The sequence below is a fragment of the Phoenix dactylifera genome, unplaced genomic scaffold, assembly GCF_009389715.1.
Source record: "Phoenix dactylifera cultivar Barhee BC4 unplaced genomic scaffold, palm_55x_up_171113_PBpolish2nd_filt_p 000460F, whole genome shotgun sequence".
Taxonomy (NCBI): domain Eukaryota; kingdom Viridiplantae; phylum Streptophyta; class Magnoliopsida; order Arecales; family Arecaceae; genus Phoenix; species Phoenix dactylifera.
In genome coordinates this window covers 272,484-289,636 of record NW_024067887.1, presented here as the reverse complement: position 1 = coordinate 289,636, position 17,153 = coordinate 272,484, and the positions used below count along the sequence as shown (strand labels likewise).

General features: G+C 41.3%; 1 pseudogene; it reads left to right on the top strand.

Annotated features, from left to right (window-relative positions):
* Window positions 1–4,668: 4,668 nt before the first annotated feature.
* On the top strand, window positions 4,669–16,981 carry LOC120106098 (annotated as a pseudogene).
* Window positions 16,982–17,153: the final 172 nt, after the last annotated feature.

Genomic DNA, 17,153 nt, shown 5'->3' with positions numbered 1-17,153 from the left:
TCTTCGGCGACTTCGGGGACGGCTGGTTCCTCCGCGGCCAAAGTCTCCGCGTGGCCGTCTTCAGTGACCTCGAGAGCAGCCTCGGGCGCCCCAGCTGGGCCCTCCTCGGCGGCCTCGTCGACCGCCGGAGTACCCGCTTCTGATTCTTCAACCCCCGCTCCTGGTTGAAGCAGATTAAGGTCGAAGTCGGGGAGAAGTCGCCGTAACTGGTTACGGAAGTCCTTGAAGCCCTGGATAAGCCCGTTTACGCCCTCCTCCTCCAACAGATCGTGAAACTCTTCCGATTCACGGAAGAGCTTAACGGCGTTTTGGGCCTGCTCCCGAGCTTCGTGATACCCGGCCTTCCATTCCAGATTCTTCATTTCCCGTTCGCGGGCGACGAGCAAGGACTGCGCGTCGGACAAACGGGCCTCGAGCTCTTGAGCCTTGAGGTGAACCTCTTTCACCTCCTGCTCGCGGATAGCGAGCGTCGATGTGGTCTCGGCCAGACGCGCCTCTGCGGTGCGCACTTCGGATCTGGCCAGGGCATGTGCGCCCTTCTCCTCTTCGAGCTCGGCGGTCAGAGCCCGAATCTCGTCCTCGGCCGCCTCCACTCTCATTTGGAGCTCCTGTCGCTCGGCCTCGGACACTAGACGCCTCGCCTCGGCCTCCTCGTGCCCTCGCTGATGCCTTCGGGCTCGTTCCCGATAATCTTGGATGATGTGCATCATCGTTTCGGTCTCGTGTAGATGCTGTAAAAGAGGGACATGAGAAACAAATCTAATTCAAAACAAACTTGCACAAATATGGAGGTTAACTTACTCGGATGGTAGAGCAAAGGGTCGCGTCCATGAAAGCGCCGTAGTTCATGGACCGGATCTTGGCCTGGTCGGCTGGGAGCAGTGCGACCCGAAGAACTTCACGCGCCGTCTGGGGATTATCGAGAGCCGAATCGCCCTCGAAGACCGCCTAGCCAGGAGCATAGGGCACCCTCTTCTGGTGACCCTGATCACCCGACGGGCCCGCTAGACTAGGCCCTGCTGGGCTCAGCAAAGGCGGTTCCGCGGCTCCCTGGCTGCTCCCCGACTCGAGACTGGGAAACTGAGGTCGGACAGGCGGCCGATCCGATTGCCGTAAGATTGAGGCGGGGCGCGCAAGCGCAGAATCCGCCGTAGAGCTCATCCCTCCCTGATCGGCGCTCGGGACTTCCTGCCGACCAGGAACCTGCAAAATCGGCGCCGGGCACGGGAGCGCCGCCGTAGCTCCACCAGAGCTCGCGCCCCTAGAACTTGGGCCCTCCTCCCGACCAGATTCGGGTGCTCGCCATGAGGAGCGCCCTTCTCGGCGGCCACAGCAGCCGAGACCTTCGCCTTCTTTTTTGGCTCAGGTGGTTCTCCCGCGAGCTCGGCCGCCCTTTTTCGGAAACGGGCGTATAGGACGTCGCTCTTGGTCACCATTTTTGCAATATCTGCAAAGACGAACAAAAGAAGTTAGCCAAATATTGCCAAAAAAAAAGAGAGGGGGACAAAGGAGAATTCCTTAGTTACTATCCTTACCCGGAGGGCGCGCCGAGCTCAGACCAACATTGATCAAAATATCCTCACTCACGAGACCACTCAGGAGAATGCCATCCCTGAGGCTGCGGATGGTGTCAAGGATTCCCTGCTCACGCGAGGAAAGCCTGGGAAGTTGGTTAGCAATCTTGAGCCGGCTCCGCCTCCACGTAGGGTTGAACCCCCATGGTTGCTCGGAACTCAAGAAAGAACTTTTCCTTCCAACCATGAATGGATGACGGGGCGCCGTGAAAGAGTGGCCGACCCGCCCGAAAGGCGATGTAGAGCCACTCTCCGTCTCCCGGGTTAGACTTAAGTGAAAAAAGTCGCCGGAAGACGTTCACGGAAGACGGGATCCCGTACGCCCTACACAGGGACAGGAACCCGATGATTGTCCTCCATGCGTTCGGAGCGAGCTGCGCAGGGACGATTTCGTACTCCCCGAGCAACTCGTTCACAAACCCATGAAGAGGAACCCGTAGGCCGGCCCAGAGTGCTTCCGAGTACACTCCGATCCGGCCTACACGGGGGTCCGTTACCCGGTCCCCCAACCCAGCGGGTTCCAAACGGAACCCTTGCAGAGGAAAAAACCATTTCTCGACCATCTCAACTTCTAGCTCGCTCATGGTAGACCCGAACTCACCCGGACCAAGACCCATTGGGAACAGAGAGAGGAAAGGGGGAAGAAAGTTCCGAGCAAATGAAAATGGAAACACCTTAGGAAGTTCGCCGGAGGTAATGGCGGAACGGCCGTTTCGGACTGAGAAGTGAAGGGAGAAGAAGACAATAAGAAAGTAGCTGGAGGCCAGATAGGGGTTTATATAGACCCCTCCAACGGCCCAGATCAGCAAGAAAGAACGCCGCTCCTCGTTCAGATCATGACGTGTGTCGGCCCGAGAATCAGAGCGCTGCATTTAATTCAGGCTGACGCTTCGAACACAGAAGCGCCTCGTCGGATCGTGCGGCCCCATCATGAGCCCACGATGCGAGGACGCTTCGAGAAATGAAAAGGTACCCTAATAATGAAACATTTCGGGAAAGAAGAGACGCCGCCCATTAAAGGCACCTCGAAGCGCGCGATAATTCGAAATTTTCCTAACTCGCGGTAGCCCAACTAAAACTACTTCCCGCGCCCGAGCTGGTGGCCAGCTCGAGCTCGGAAGTCGGGGGGTAGTGTTGGGGGAAAACCCAAGTCGCACCGACCAGAAGGTGCCCGACCAAGTCGCGCCGACCAGAAGGCGCCCGACCAGGAAGCGCCGACCAGAAGGCGCCCGACTAGGGAGCGCCGACCAGAAGGCGCCCGATCAAGTCGCGCCGACCAGAAGGCACCCGACCAGGGAGCGCCGACCAGAAGGCGCCCGACCAGGGAGCGCCGACCAGAATGCGCCGACCTCGAGTTGAAGGCGCCCCACTGGGCAACTGGCTTGGCTCGGCACCCGGCCAGGTGCCGAGCCCCAAAATGCCTGCCGGGTGCCGAGCCCCAAAATGCCTTGTCCAAATATTCGACTCCGGCCTGATTCCTTAAAGAGAACCTGACAACTAGATATCCAACTCCACCATACTCTGCTACCGTCGTCAAGCCATTAAGGCATATGGCCTTCGCAGGCCTCCGGCACACCCGATCATTAATGCACGTGGCCTCTGCAGGCCTCCAGTGCACTCAACCATTAATGAACACGGCTCAAGATGATCTCCGGATCACTTGACCATCAAAATGTATGGCTTTTCCTGATCACCGGTTCACTCAACAATTAATGCGCTTGTTATCTACGGACCCCGGACCCTCCACAGCGGGCGGTTGAACCACTCCACCAGGTCCGATCAACCACGACAATTCGCTGACTCCGGTCTGATCCGGTCTCATCCTCCACAACGCCATTAATGAACATGATCGTGCTCAATTATCACGAAGAGGACAATCTGCCCTGTCACCTTCCAGGTAATATAATATCCTTCTATAAAAGGGAACCCGGGGGGAGGGACGACAAGAACAACAGAAAATGAGAAGAGAAACATTCTCCTCTCTCCCACCTACTGCTATCTCCACTCATATACTGCTCCCCTTCTGACTTAAGCGTTGGAGGGCCGGCGCCGGGAACCCCGGCCACCGGCTTCTTGCAGGTTTCTAGGAGGACGCCACCAGCCGACGTACCGCCACCCACCGTTCCACCAGCAGGAGCTCCTCCCCCCTCAGCCGACGGTCGCCCCCGGGTCCAATTTCCAGCAACAATACCTATGACAAAATTATATAATTACAGGAAGTATCATTTATATTATAATGTACGAAGAAAAAAAATCTGCAGAAAGCCTAATAAACAAGGAACCTTAATCGGTCTTGGCTTTCTCCCTTGCCATGTGATCAAGGTATTATTTCTTTTCTTCATTTATTTATCCATCGTTTTGAACAAGAAAAGCATTGGAAAAAAAAGAACCATAAAATCTTACTTTTGCAAGTATGATTGTATGGCTCTATATTTTTTTCCAAAAATTAGTTTTCAAAAATATTATATTAATAAATATCAATATATAATAATAATAATAATAACTATAATATTTTATATCAAAAATATTGTATTATACTATAATATAATATTATACTATATAATATCGAATTACATTATATTATTATATTATAGTATACAATATTATATAAACTATATTAGAATAAATTTATATTACATCATAATAATATTATACTATATCATATATTTATGTATTAATATATTATATTTTATTATGCTCTATTATATAATACTATGCAATGTATTTTATTATACAAAAATATATCAAAGTTTCATTGTATTTTAAAAATATAATTATTAAATAATAAATAGTTTTTTATAAAAAAATTATTTCTGAAAACTCGATCCAATAATTCTGCAAACGATTTGCATGTTGCACTATGACATGGTGCAAGAGGCGTAGAGTTATAATTTCTTCTGCCGACGGTTTCTGAGAAAAACAAAAAAAATACGGACGTGGTATCTCGACGAGGCACCTGCCCCATCGCGTACGCCAAGGCCACTCCGCGAGCTCCACGTATGCCAATGGTCATGCATGCACATGCCTCCATATATGCGATGTTTCCTCCGGGCGTCTGGCAGGCCTTTTTTTTCTTTTGAGTTTGAAACGAAAATTGAAAAAGAAATTAGAGAGGTTTAGACCTGTCCTTCGTAAGCCCATAGGATTACAGAAAAGGAAAAAAATTAAAAGGAAAATATGGAAAGGCGAGGAGGAGGGGAACGGACGATCCGATGACCTCATCTCGATGATCCCCATCCCTCAAATGGTTTCTCCCCGTCTTGGCGGTGTGGGGATCCCACCGGTGCGCCTACCCCTCTTCTCCCTCCTGATCTCCGTCCGCGCTCTCTAAATAGCGACTGCGAAGAGGACGGAAAAAACGGAGAAGAAAGAAACCAAGACATCATGGCCGTTGTTGAGAACACGGGCGGCGTCGATCTCGAGGCGAATGCGAGGTCCTCAAGCCGGGATTTCGACGCCGGTGCAGCGCCGGACTCGCACGGCCCCAAGGATCTGGACGCCCGCCAGCCGGTGGTCCGGATGGTGGAGCCCGCCGGCGGCCTCCCCGTCCTCCGTCCCCACCACGACCCCGCCGCCGCCTTCTATATGAGGGTTCAGCAGTTCCAACCGCAGCACCGCGCGGCCGGCGCCGGCGACGGTGGCTTGGTGAAGGGCCTGGCGAGGAGCGGGACGGGGATGGTGCCGCAGCGGGCCAACGGCGTCATCGTCGGGAGGAGCGGCGACGAGGCGGCGGCGGCGGTCGCCGGCGGTGGCGAAGGGTTCAAGCGCGAGATGAGGGATTTGGAAGAGCTGCTCTCGAAGCTGAACCCGATGGCGGAGGAGTTTGTGCCGACGTCCCTCGCCAACCATGGATACGCCGCCGCCACCGGCGATGTCGCTGGGTTTTATTCTAATGGATTTGAGACGCAAAATGCTGGGGCGAATGGCGGTGGTGGAAGGCGGGTAAGTGTTTTGACCCCAATAGCTACCCTAATTTCGTCTATTTTCTCCCTAATATAGCCAACGTTATGATTTCTATTTTTCTTCTCTTACAATGGTTTATTTATTGAAAGAAGAAGAAGAACGGATATGGCCAGGGAAAGCGTCGAATGAACAGCCGGACGAGTTTGGCACAGCGAGAGGAGGTGATAAGGAGAACGGTTTATGTTGCTCACATTGATCATCAGGTAAAGACTCTTTGGCCAGAGTTTTTAGTTCTTCTCTTACATGGCTTATTTGTTTTCTGGATTGTGTTTCACTTAACTAGGTTTTATTAGGAGTTAGCTGTGAGTCATGCCTGCTGACACTTGTCCTCATCGAATGAAGATCCTAAAGTTTTTTGGCTTTTTGCTTTCCCTCTCATCTTTTTATTGGAGTTTGCTGTAGTTTGTAAGTGCTTGAAATGCTATAGAGCCATTATCAGTTTAGAGAATATTTCAATCAATGGGTGGCATTTTGGCAGAAGTATAGTTATGAAAATTGTGTAGGTTAGGCTTCAGCAGAATATGATGATGGAGAGGTCATGGAAGCTATTATTGGATTACAGTAGCTGTAAAGTGCTTCTAGAGCATGGAATGATGGCCGATGTCTATGTGTTGACTGAAATAAGCAATTGTTAGGAAAAAATGTCCCATTATGGATCAGCATTAAAAGTACTAGGATTGCATGTACATAATAGTGGCAGAGTGGATATTTAAGAATGTTGAGACACAAGATCAAATATTCTGGTAGTTTGGGTTTCATTAGTCTTAGCACTTGTAAGCTAGATAATAATTGTGGTTGTTATTATGTTGTTGTTGATGATGATGACGATGAGGGGATTGGGTTGGTTGAGTGGAGTGTTGTTGTAATGTATGCTTATGGAAATTGTGTTATGCCACAACTTTCTTGTATATATAGCATGTAGTTTGAAAGAACAAAGATAGAGAAGCTTATAAGTGCTAACCATTTGAAAAAGGAGATGACTTGGATCACCTAAAATCTGTTATGAAAGTGTTTTTTTCAACTTTGATGGAATCTTTGAACTCCATGACTAGAAGTTTCTTGGAAAGTATTGGATCAATGTTCAATTTTCAAGTAATGATTTGTATCGTGAATTCTAGACTCAGTTGATTCATCCATCTATTCCTTTTTTAACAACTGCAGATCTGAACTGAACAAAAGATCATATAAAATGAAATGCTTCACATGTTATGCAAAAAATGAAATAATTTGGGCTAAATGTAAGATTTACTAAATAAAGTGTAAATAAATTCCAGAATATATGTAGAGTTGAATTAACTAAATTTTCAGAGTGTATGCATTATATAAAAATGGATTATGAAGTTATTCAATATTGATACTTAATGATGCTATTTTTGTTCTTTTTTTTGGGTAAAGTATGATTCTAAGTTTTTGCTACTATAGCTCTAAACACAAATTTGTAAAATCCATGTTAGCTATGGTAAGATTTAATGTTGCCTAATAGTGCAGACAGCTGATATAGTAATTATTAGTCATCTGTGCCTATTGTAGAAAACATATGCATGGTGGGGACTTGCTTGATAAACATGTTTGTCATGCTCTTGAACATTTATGGCAAAGTAAAATTTTCAAACAAGCATGCCAAAAATTGTGAATCCTGTGTTTCTGCATTTTCATTATTTGGATTTTTAGAATGAAATGATATATTTTTGAGAAAAAGAAAGAGGGGGAGCATGCTTTAAATTTAGACAATATACTGAAAAAAAGAAATACCAGATCCTTGACCGTTTGTTCTGTGGTCATCGAGTTAGTACTCTTATTTGTTGAATATCCAACTGTTTTTCTCTTTGTATTGATTTATTTAAGATTGCATGATCCACTCTAGAAGGTTAAAAAAAAGTCATTAACAATCCTATTAGATTTGTCTTGAATCAAAAAATATGATTAAGGATCCTAAAATCGGCTTAATAAAGTTGCATCTGGCGAACTGGCTTTACATATCTTATTCTTGTGGCTTTCTCGAATTTTGCCTCGTGTGTAGCATATTGTGAGAGCTTAGAGAAGGAAGTTGACACCCTCTAACACTTAGAGCTCTACTTTGTCAGTATACATACTTCACCACTATATGTTCCACTAGTGTCTTCTCACAATAGTTGTCTGCATTTATCGGAGAACCTTCATTGTGAAGCATGATCTACTTAAACATTGCAAGTTTGCAATTTAAGGGTGCATACTTCTTGTTAAAAATACCATCGCCAGCTTGTTAAAATTGTATGTTATTTTTGGTCTTCTTTGGTACTCTATTCACACTTCACATTTTGATGTGATAACATTTTTTTGTCCATGCAAGATGAATCAACAAGACCATCATAATTTTTACCATTATTTCTGTATGACTTCAATTTTTATGAATTATGATCCATTGACTACCAAAAGGAGAGGCTTATCTATATTCTATAAGTTGGGAAGGGTTCCAATTTTTTATATTTCTATTCAAAATTTACTGTCATTTATTCCAAGAGACAGTTAATGCTATTACTTCCCCGTTTTCCATTCCTAGTGATAAGTGCTTTATCACTTCAACCACCTTCAGATCGCAATTATCTCATGCCATTGCCCTTTGCATATCATGGCTAAGTTTCTATGATATATGCTAAGTGCAACATCCATGAATTTGGTCAGCCAAATAGTACACCATGGCCATGGGTACATACATACATACTTATAGGCACATATATATACATACATATACACACACATATATACATATACATATATTTATATGTGTTTGTGTAAAACCTTTCTAATTGTGATGATGCACCACATACTGGTCTTTTATTTCACCTAGTTTAGTTTCTCTGCACATAATGCTCCATGAAGAGTTTTTGTATGCAGTCCTCTTGTCGTGCATTTCCTCATCACTATGTAGAGTTAACTTCAATTATTGACCTTCACTCATCATGGCTCTTAGTTCATTGATCATCAAATTACCAAAAGTAATTGGACTTTATTGATAATTGGCTTTATATGCTGCATGGAATCTGATTTTTCGGCCAGTCTTCTGTTTATTAGCCTCCACTCTAAATGTTTGACTAGTTAAATATTTTTAAATATTTCGCACCGTTGTTCAACAATGCAACGTGTGAGTTTGGTTTTAGTATTGAACTTGGGACAAGGGGACATGGGGACAAGGGGATACTGGTTTGAAATTAAATCAGTAAGGGGATAAAAAGAGCAAGCAAAGAGAATAAAAATGATTTGTGCAGGACAAACATTTTAGAAATCTAAAATGAAAAGTTGCAGACTTTATAGTGGTGAAGTACCTTCTAAAGAAATAGTTAACAACATTGCTTCTGTCTTTTTGTGTCAAGAACAAATGATGATTAGGGGTTTGCCGAAAACTGGCCAAACTGCGAATCTGACCCGAACCGGTCTCTTTGGTTTGGTTTATATCGGTTTTTCTTAAATTTTGTTTTGTGTTTATATCAGTTTGGTTGCAGTTTGAGTTTTTAGAAGACCAATTCAAACGACCCAACCCGACTCTTATGTGTGTGTGTGTATATATATATACTCAAATCGATCGGACCCGACCTATATGTGTGTGCCTATATATATATAGATACTTGAATTTTTTATTTTTTTATATTTTCTTATATATAAAATAAAATTTTTATGTTTAGACTTAGACTAGCCCATTTAGCCCAGTCCATTGACCATCAACCTTATATAATATGGAATTTTTTTTAGACCTAGTCTAGCCCATATTCCCCAACCCATTGAACGTCAACCCGATAAACTGATCCGAACAAAACCGAATTTCTCGGGTTGGTTTTAAGCGGTTTTTGTAGATAGTTAGTTTCGATTTCGGTTTTAGGAAATAAATTTAGATCGGTTCAGTTTGGGCTTTATCTTCAAACTGACCTGACTCGATTTATGCACATTCCTAATGATGGTATCTAGAAGCAGAAGAAGAAAATCCCTTTGCAACATGGGAAAATGGATAAACCTTTATAAATTGTGATTATATTGGCGATCCATCTTAGACAAGCAAAGCTAAAAATTTGACTATATAAAAATGTGAATTTCTGGACAGAGGCTAAAAAGAGTCATAATTATAATTTAGGCAAAATTAAGCGAGAGTTTCTTTGCAGAATGACAATGTGTGTGCATAAGTTTGGTACTGTTCAGGACATTCAAGTTTCAGCTATTGCTTGTATTTCAAAACCAGTAGAAACAAATCTCTGCTTTAGTTGGAGAACCGGAGAAATCTGATCTTGATCAATTCACAATAGACTATCTATTTGAGGGAACATGGCTGAAAATACTTATTGTAGGTTAGTTTTGTTAGAATTATATTGAGGAATTTTGTGGTACATTGTAAATCAAGTCGGAGCACTTTTAGGATTAGAAAATGGACTTGGAATTCTCTGGTGTCTCCTTTGTATGGATCAGATACTGAGCTAGCCTTTGAAGCAGGAAAACTATTTTCCTTTTTGTTTTTAGTGAATACTAAGTCTATTAGTCTTTTCTCATGTCTAATGCATTAGCTTTTCTTCTCCATTTTCTTCTCAATCATCTTCATCTTTCTCTTCTTCAATCCCTTCTTAATTTTCAGCAAAATAAAGCCATTTCATGTTGGAATTTCATTTGAGATTTACACAATGTTAAATCCAAATTTTACGTAAGATACATTTTTTAAAAATTTCATTAAAGGTACCATTTCATCTTAGAACATAGTAGTATGAAAACAAGAACAAATCAAAACAATGCCGCAAAATTCCAAGGATAACTACAAAGAGTATTAGGAAAAATGAGTAGCCAATGTAACCCCAAGTAGGATGAAGGAAACTAATAACCACATCCTAACCTTAGATCTATATCCCTTGAAAGCATGCGTTGAAAATGTTTTAGTGTTGAGAGTCAATAATTGGTGGGAAATTTATTTATTGATACTCATAAGAGAGATAATCATCATGGGGTTTCATTGTAACCCTTGGGGACTTGCATGGAAAAACACTCCATGAGAGATCAAACTCCATCATCAAAGTCCTTTATCTCATGGATCAACAAAAATTTGAGCCACTCACATGTGGTTCACATGTGCTTGATGCTAATTTCCAATGAGTTGATGTCAGAAAAAACATAAGAAAACCTATTATTGTTTGCAAACTGACAAGAGCACTAGGGGAATGTTTAAACAAATGTTTTAGCAAAAGTGCAATCATCAATAGCAGGATGGAGCATAAAGCCAAAAATTGTTGAAAAACTGTATGTTAGAAGGGATAAGGATAGGAAAAGTATCAGATTTTGAACCACTGTTTAGCAGCTAATGACAGCCAGAATAGACTTGGTATAGAATCAAAAAACAATATTATTCAAAAAAAGGCATTGCAACAACAGTCAATAATCTTAAGAACCCAATTGAGATCCGTCAGGACCACAAACACAAAACTAGCCTCAATTTATCATGGTATGACAGCAAGTAATCTAAGATAAACAACAATGACAACCCAATTGAGATCTTTCAGAGCCACAAACATAAAATTAGCCTCAACCTATCATAGTTTGACAGCAATTCTGATGAAGATAAACATGTCAATGTAGATTTGTCTTCACATTCTATCCAAATTACCGGTCAAGTGCCACTAACTGTCAACCAGCAGATATTTGCCCAATGGTATCGTTCTTGTTCTGATAGCAGAACCAAGCAGGGAGCTTTTTGCTGTATATACAAAAAACCAGTCCTTTCTTTCAAAATTATCAAGTATTTACTTTAGAGATCATGCAATTTTTCACCTATAAAAACTAGTTTATTGAACTGACTATTACAGATAAGTTTGAAGTTGGAGTTCTTAATGACCACTCACCTCACCTTGACCATGTCATGTAACCATTTAGAAATGTGGCACATGAATGCAACTGAAGAGTTTCATCATCTATCTTTTCCAAGTAAATGAAACTGAAGGACATCTATTTCAAGAGTTAGGTCGTAGAGTTTGTCATTGCCTTATGCAGTGATATTGGTATTAGTTATTGATCTAGTAAAGAACATGGCTGGGAGGATAAGAAGAGTCCATATCTGAAAGAAGTTCTTGGGTGTGGGCCTAAATATCTGAAATAATGTAAAAGGATCAATAGAAATGCTCTATAATCTCCTTGTCAACACAAGATCCTATCATATCTTATGGTAGATCCTTACAGCTGTCCTAACCCATCACTATGAACCCCATTACAAGATCCTATCATATCTTTTTTAACCTCAATTCCCTACACTCAGCAATCCATACAAACCACTACCTAAGTGAAGCAACAAAAGATCTCACATTAAGAAATGCTGAACTGGCCCGTACCAGTCGGTTCAGCCCGTACTGAACCGGTTCGATCTCTGATTGGGTCGGTACGGCCACAGAAATGGAACCAGCCGGTACAAGGCCAAACCGGACTGAATAGGACCGGTTTGGCCAGGACTCGATGCGAATCGGCACCGAGTTCGGTTTGATTTGCTAGAGTTCGGTTTGGCTTGTTGTGCGGTTCGGTACCAGTCCGAACCGGTATCGAACTGGTCCGGTAGCTGACTGGTATGCCACCCAGTACTGGTTTGGCGATTCTTGTCTAACATCCTTCATTCCTTCAGAATTTTTGGATGAATATCTAATCTCCCTTTTCCATATCGAGTCTCAATTATGCTTCCTAGATGTAACAAAACAACAATTCTAGTTATTCATCTTCCAATTGTGCCTTAGAACCTCGATATAGTTCAATTTAGCACCTTATTTGCTACGCTATGCCTCCCATTGCAGTTGTAATAATATTAACTCTTTATTATAAAAAAATTTAATGTAATGTGAGCATGTCAAGTTGTGAGCTACAAGCTTGTTTATGGAGGTTAGTAATGTTTTGCACATGTTAACCATCAAAACCACTAAATATGAATTTTCAGAATTCCATCACACCAATTTATTTGGCATCCTATTCTACAAATCTTCAACAAGCACATAAAAAGAGGGTTTTTTGGTCTATTTTCCCTTGTTTGATGAAGAAACAATTGTCATTACTAAGAACACTGAAACATATGTTTGGGTACTGCATGGATCGGCCAGATGCATAGGGGGCGTGCAGGTTTGTTGAACCATGGAGAGGAGTTGGAAGTAGAACTGGTTGGGGAGGAGATAGAGAGGGAGAGGAGGCTTTTGTGGCAAATGAGCGACTTGGATGAGGTAGAGAGGAGGAAGAGGAGGCAGCCAGTTAGGGGTGAGGTGCTAAGAGAGAGAAGGCAGCGAGGGTGGCCGGTTTGGTGGTGGTGGTGGTGTGGGGAGAGAAAGGAGGCATTGGGAGCAAATGGTTGGTTAGGGGGAGGTAGAAAGAGAAAGAGGAAGAGTAGATGGCTGGCTAAGGTCGTGGTGCAAGAGAAAGGAGGCAGCAATGGTGGCTGGCTTGGTGGTGGTGGGGGTGAGGCAAGGGAGAGGATGCGGTGGTGGCAGCCGTCCGAGTGAGGGGAGGGAGAGAAAGGATGAGGAGGGTGGCGATTGGGGTGTAGTTGGTGGGTGCAGCATTGTTGGCAAACATGGGAGGAGATCTGAGGGAGAAGAAGTGGTAGGGTTAGGGTGATTGCAGATAGGACTTTTCCGATTCCCCTCTTTCCCTTTTTTTAACATTTCATGATAAAATAGATGATATAATAATATATGTTTTACAAAATTTGAAAACAATGGATATCAAATTTGAGTTGGACCTTATTTCAGTTTGGGCTTAAATTTTTAGGCCTGATCCAGCCCCTCAGATTGAAAATTGTAGACCAAGCCCAGCAAAAATTGGGCTGAGCTAGGCGAGGTTGGGTGGGCTTACGTGGGTCTATTTCAAAAAAAACATTAGCATTTGAGTCCTATTTATATTCCCGCTTTACTCTAATATAAGGTTAAGCATTTAAAACATATCCTTCTTTACCAACTTCCTTTTTGGCTTGACCTGTTTTTTGGTAGCTTTGAGGTAATCTTGAGCTTTTTTCTTGTAAAAGCTTCGTTGCAATCTGGTCAAGAGTTGGGGCCTATGGATTTGAATGATGTGTAGTTGATAAGCTTGTAAAAGTTGTTATTGTATAAAGTATGAACTATGTTAGTTCATAGCTGACTATGCTTTATAGATTTTTTTTAAAAAAACTACGTGCATATGTAGAGTGTATATATTTATACATACATACATACATACATACATATATATATATATATATATATATATATATATATATATATATAATATTCCTTGATGTATCCTAGCTACATCATATCCTATTTTTCTCAAAATCTGTTGTATTGTGCATATTGTGTCATATCCTTATCCTATATTCGGATCCATGCTTTTTTTAGGGGCTATATGATGCTCCACCCAATATTCCTGCCTTCAACTATTTACCACTAAATGCTAGTATGGGACTATGTTTTCTTCCCCTCCTTTTTCTAGCCAACCAAGTCAAGCCTTTTTCTCCATATCTCCTCTCCAATAAGCTTTTCTGATCATTTTACTAGCTTGGCTAACCAACTCATTTTCTCAGAAACTTTATTCTCCACCACATATTGGCATAGATGTTTGCAGAAGATCGATCTTGTCCAAAAGCACATAACTAGAAATATGCATGTTTCACTTCTTTATACACTTCATGTGAGATGTTTGCTGATCATTAGAAAATGAATAACTTAATAGTTCCCAAGTACTATTATCCTGTTGAGAATCTGATGGCTTTTATGTATGAATGATGTAGATTGTGTAGACTCTACTCCGAATTGAGAAAGATGTCATGTGAAATAGTGTTTAAAACATTATTAATTAATATATCCTCGGATCATCTTGATTTTTTACTCCGATTTATTACTCACTACTTTCTTATTAGAGGAAAACTGAGGCACATTGAAATCACTGTCACTCCTGAACACTAGGGATTCTACATTAGGTCCTAGACGTCAAGGACTTGACATGCTTTAGGGTCATTAGCTATATCCATCTGTATCTAGATATATCCTATGACACTAAAATACCATCCATGCTTTTAAATTCACTAAATTTAAGCATGTTCGATTAAATTCACACAATCTGTAGCTTTCTTGCAAGAAGATGATAAGAAGCCTATGAGTGTTGTTTAGACCGTCTATGAAAATTTCTTTCTTTACATCTCATGGCTTCAATGGTACAAGTCAATACTTTAATCTAAATCATTTTCTTGCCCACCCTTGTGATTATCTATGATGCATGGACGTGTAGAATACGGATACGACACGATACGGATATGTGGATACAACGAATCTTGAAAAGGTAGGATATGATGAGATGACTAGGATACGTCAATATGTTTATATATATTTTATACGTGTATTGACACGTACACACATTTATACATGTTTATATATTTAAAAAGAATAAAGCATGGCAGGCTATCAAAATAAGTAAGTCCATTTTTTCATAATAGCATATTTAGTTATTCAAATCTTTAGATCCCAATCCATATCTTGTATTTTATATTAATATCATAGACTACAGCTGACTATTCACCATTAAAAGTTTAGGATGAGAAAAAAGAAAGAATAGAACCTCCCCATCATATTTGGAGGTGCTGGAGAAGTATTTCTAGTGTATCCGGAAAATAACCAGAGTTTTTTGTTCTAAATTTTGAAAAATTGGATATTTAATACAAGTATCATACATGTATCCAAGAAGTAGCCACTTATTTGTATCTGATAGGTATCTGTACGGACGTGCATGTGATTGGAAGCATCCTGGCTTCCTAGCTGACATTCTTTTGCCATAATATGTTGAAGCTCCCTGTTGTCCTATTCCGTTTATGAATTTCAATGCAAATACTCATTCTTGCATTTCTCTCTAACCACACTTTATCTACACCCATTAATCAAGAGGCCCGCATTGTAGGGATCTAAGGCAATTCCCAAGGCCTATCTGATGATTCCTATGCCCCCATTTTTTTTTCAAAGTAAAATTGTTTTGAACTAGCTCTTTCTTTATTGTAATCCACAATGCAGAGTGTGGGTAGGCCTAATATGTCCTTACTCAGCATTGTGTCAAAGGGTATGAAGAAACCAGCACTTGGCTGTTTTGAGAAAAGAACATGGGAGTGATTTACTATGGGAAACATCATCAGTAACTATTATCTGTGCAGCTGATTGTTTTTTTACACTTTGTTTCGATAGGTTATGGTTTATGAAACCTTTGCATCACTTGTAAAACAGGCATCAGAAAATTAGTATTCCTTGATTTACAGGATTTCTACATTGAGGCCAGGAAGTTTATTTTCTGTTTATGTTACTGTTAGGTTGTTTTTTTGTTAAATACAAAAAGAGTTCTGTTTACCTCGTTGCTTTTGTCCTTCATTTAATGAGGGGAAAAGTTTGATATATAACTCTTTTGGGATTTAGGTTACTGAAGAACAGCTTGGCAGCACTCTTCATTAAGTGTGGACAGGTAAATTTTTTTCATCTCCTCTGAATTTGTTTGGAATTTTAATGCATATAAAATTTATCTTTTCCTTACTGCCAAAGGTTGTTGACTGCCGTATGGTGCGGGGATCCAAACTCTGTTCTTCGTTTTGCTTTCATAGAGTTCACTGATGAGGGTAATTACCAATATTTACATGTATTTGCACGCTTAGCTTCTCATATTAAAAACTTTAAATATCATTGATTGATGTCATGGGGCTGATGCAACTTTAGAAGGTGCAAGGGCTGCTTTAAATCTGTCGGGAACTGTGCTTGGATTTTACCCAGTAAGGGTGCTTCCTTCCAAGACTGCGATTGCCCCTGTCAACCCAACATTTTTGCCAAGGGTAAGAGATTTGAAATATTTATGCTACTCTATAGATATAGATACCATACTTTTTATGTATCAAATCTATTCCTTGCCTTGATATCTTACTAACTAGTGGTTAACTTATATAACCATTGCTGTGGCCTTTAGTCTGATGATGAACGTGAGATGTGTGCAAGGACTGTTTATTGTACAAATATTGACAAGAAGGTAGACTATAAGTTTGTCTAATCATTCTTTCAATTTTTTTATTACATCTTTAATGCATCTTCAGAGCCATTTTTCCTATCAATCCTGTTTACTTTATGCAGGTGTCACAGGCAGAAGTTAAACTCTTCTTTGAGACTATATGTGGAGAGGTTTGCTGTCTCTATGGGCAAATTTTGGTCTATTATTGTTGTTGTTGTTGTTATTGTTATTGTTATTGCTATTATTATCATAGGTTGTGACATCTTGTATGGTACAGGTCTATCGCTTGAGATTGCTTGGAGATCATCATCATTCCACTCGCATTGCATTTGTTGAGTTTGTGATGGTTAGTATCTCTGGCTTTCTGCATTAATGCTGAACTATCACCATCAACATATGTAACTTTTTTGCCCTTGAAAGTGGATAGCTGTGTTTGCAACGAGGAAAATTTCCTACTGCTGAAATTTTATAAGTATGGCAAAGAAAAAAAGGATTCAAAGAAATCAAAATTCTTACCTTTTGTATCATAGCATGCATAAATTTGCGTTTCTTGTCTTCTCTCTATGCTGCTTTTATCTATTACTATTTGCTGTTTCATGATTTTTACTAGATTTTTTTCGACAGTTGTTCCCTTTACCAATT